At 46.9% G+C, this 3,416-nt stretch overlaps 1 long non-coding RNA gene across 3 annotated transcripts; it reads right to left on the bottom strand.

The window, feature by feature from the left end:
- Positions 1 to 279: 279 nt before the first annotated feature.
- LOC125553308 (uncharacterized) lies at positions 280 to 1,959 on the bottom strand. Of its 3 annotated transcripts, none has more exons than XR_007304025.2 (4): positions 1,458 to 1,959; positions 1,049 to 1,340; positions 680 to 761; positions 280 to 538 (listed from the first exon to the last, which is right to left on the bottom strand). It is a non-coding gene; the product is annotated as an uncharacterized LOC125553308 (long non-coding RNA). The 3 variants fall into 3 exon arrangements; XR_007304023.2 differs by having other exon boundaries at positions 1,455 to 1,958; XR_007304024.2 differs by having other exon boundaries at positions 1,049 to 1,953.
- Between the last annotated feature and the right edge of the window lie 1,457 nt (positions 1,960 to 3,416).

A 3,416-nucleotide genomic window follows, 5' to 3' on the forward strand; every position in this document is an offset into this window, starting at 1 on the left:
GCATACCCTATCCGTTTGTACACAAATCCGGCTCAAATTTGGGACGTGAATGGGTCGCGGATGAACGAAAAACAGACACCTGCTTGTTTGCGTTGGGCCACGTTTTTTGTCCTTTTCAGCCTAACTAAACAAACCAACCCCAATCTCCATCCCACTCATTCTCACCCCTCACTCTTATTCCGCTCGGACAGTCGTAACTACTGCAAAATTTAAAATATTTATTAAGTGTGTTTTTTCAGTCAATGCAAGATGCCGTTCCTCACCTTCATTTCATCCGAAGAGTCAAAAATTAGGATTTAATATAGCTTTCAACAGGAATACAGCCTCTTTTCTAGATGGTTAAATACATGCGTACATGCATGTCTATTACATGTAGCATATCTGGAGTAGTAACTCACAAAATCTTATTTGACTACATCAAGATAAATACAACTTTACTTGCTGGACTGCTTCGTTAGAAACTGAACCTTTGTGGCAGAAAGTATCTCTAATCATGTTGACAACCAGCAACACTTTGCCAAAGGAACCTGCAAAGGACCTTGAAAGAAACAGAACAAAAGAATATAGATCAGTATGCTAATTCTATGCAAGATATAAATGGATTGGTGTAAACGGCTTGTAAATGAAGTAAGGAATAAGCGTACACCACAAACTTGGTATATGAAAAAAAAAAGCATACCAGAGCAGCTCTAGCGAGGGTGTGTTGGTGCTTTCCAAATTCCTGAACCTTGAGCGTGCGGCTCTAGATTGTTGGGACGGACCTGGGGTACAGTGAGTCAGTGACCATTAAAAGACTGTCGGGCGAAACTTGTTTTGACTGTAACTTTCAATCAGTTGGTAAGAATTGTGCAAATAAGATACTGTTAGAAATCTATCGACATCCTCTACAACTTTGATTTTATGGTCATATCAAAACTATCGACAGTTTAAGCCTAGTTGTCAAAGTTAGTCTTCTGTTTCCAGTACCTAATTAGCAATTGCATCAACCAGGCATCAATTATTCTAATCCATCCATCAAACCATATTCTAGGGACTATCAGAAAGTTACCTTTTGAGGCAAAAGCTTCAGCTCAAAGATGACGAATTTTGTCCTGAATCTTGGCTAACTCCTCTCCTTTCTTTTCTCCCCCATAGTCTTCTCTCTCCCTGGCTATTTCCCCTAGATGTGTAATAACAGAGGAGTAGCAGCAACCACATGGTACATGTGGTTAGCAAACTCAAAATTCACACAGAGGAGTAGCAGCAGCAGCTCACCTCTCAAGGCCCCTCTCTCTGCTACATCGCATCTGCGATCCACTTCTATAAATGTGGGTAGACAACATCACCTAATCTTGCATAATCTAAACCAAGACAACGCATCAAAGAAGACCAGGTTAGCATCAAAGGAGGGAGACAGGAGGGAAGATAGCACCATGGTCCATGGGAACCAAAATCAAGCACGGGAGGGAAGATACCACCAGGGGTGAGATTGTGGAAGTCGAGTGAGATGAGGCTGCTCGCTGGACTCGACCACCACCCCAAACCCTATCTGGATAAAGGAGGAAGGAGACCACACAATAAAAAATTAAGACCTACCGTCTCTCTCCACCCTGCGGGCGAGAGTTCGAAGCTGGACACGATCATATCTTGATGAGGCTATGGGATGCTGGCTAAAGAGCTTGACCATCTGGGGGCGTTCATAGTTTGTACAGATCGGCTCTAAGGCGTGATGGAGAAGGGGCATCTGGGATGATGGCATCGACCAGCGCGGGCATGTCGTGATGGAGAAGGGGCTCGAAGGAGACAACGAGGTCGTCGATCAGGAGCGGTGGAGGACAAGTTTGAAGAGCCGACGACGTCGCGTAGTGGATTCAGCGTGGAGGAAGGAGGCTGGCGGCGTTAACCTAGCCGCCACGGGGTAGGGCGGCGGCAGTCGGGAAACGCGAAAGGAGCATATGGAAGTGGAGGGCGTTTCTGGCGTGGGTCATGTTGGCTGGCTTTTTCCTGGAAGGAAGAATTGCCCTGGTTTTCTTACGACAGTTTTTTGGTTCGATGAAAAAAATCGATGGCGAGCGGGGGGGCGTGCGAGGGCAGGGGAGCGGACGAACGAACGAACGACGTAAGGACTCGTAGTAGCGATTGTTCAAAACCCCATCCTTAGCTAACCCATGGGCTGCACTATTAGCAGTGCGTCTAACCCATGCCACCTTCCACCTCTGGCGTGCCCCCAGCATTTGTTTGACCTCTTCAATCATTGGGCCCAGCTCGACATATCGCGCTCCTTGCTCTGCAACTTGCCAACGATTTCTTTGCTATCCATCTCAATATGTAGGCTAGTTGCACAAGTGTATCTTGATGGTTCATTGTGTATCAACGTGGATCAGCAAACCCAATTCAAAACAAGTGCACCCTGTTTTATTGATACACAATGAAACACAAAAACTTTGTAAAACATTTTGAAACAAGACAAATTTTAAAAACAACTTAAAAGGTAGCACGGATATCAAAGCAAATCATGGACGATGGGCCCATGCACGATAGAGAATCAATATCTCGAAAGGTGTGTGACAACACTTTTAGCTCAATGGTATCTTGCTGTGTAAAATTGGGGTGTGAACACTTTTTGTTTGTACCATGATTGTTAAAGTGGGGTGTGAACTCGACGATATTCAAACGCTTCATTACGAACATATACACAACAAGCGAGAGAAAAACACGTAGATTCGGTCCAGAAACCATGTGTTCACCTCGCCTGGCATGGGAGTCGAGATCACTTGTTGGCACGTACTCAACATGCCTAATTAATCCCATGAATTAAGTGGAGGCTTCTGTGCTGGGTACGCTAAGAGCATCTCTAGCAGACCCTTTATATCATGGACCTGTAAACTGAGTTTAAAGTTCGTAGAAATGCCTCGGATACGGACCGATAACAGCGACGGCAGAACAGAAACGTAAAATTTTGAAAACAGATCTTCGTGGGAGATATCGAACTACTTCAGTAGAACCGGCAGCGTTCATAGTACTTGATCATCATACAATTGTACAAAGTAGACCAGAGTATCGGCAGTCACCGTAAACCCTATTGCCAAAATTTGGCTCACCGGAGCCATCCACGTGCAGCGGTGAGGACTTCAATCGTCGCCGACAAGGAGATGAGGTCGACGTAGATGTCGTCCTACGCCTTGGCTTCGCGGCGCCATGCCTCAAGGTTGGTGCCAAAGTCCTGCACCTTCGCGAGCTCCAGCTCGAGGAGGACGTCGTCGCTCGGCTAGAGATCGACGGCACTACTGCGCCTCCTCCTCCTCCTCCAGTGCAATGCGCACGATGATGGCCCGCTCGAAGATGTCCGCCTCCGCCAGGGTGAGGAAATCTTCCGGCCCGATGACGCCACCGCCCAGCCGCACCGGCTCCGCCCCGAGCTCCCTCTTCACCGCGCG

This window comes from Triticum urartu, chromosome 2A (genome assembly GCF_056163025.1).
Source record: "Triticum urartu cultivar PI428250 chromosome 2A, HENAU_Tu73, whole genome shotgun sequence".
Taxonomy (NCBI): domain Eukaryota; kingdom Viridiplantae; phylum Streptophyta; class Magnoliopsida; order Poales; family Poaceae; genus Triticum; species Triticum urartu.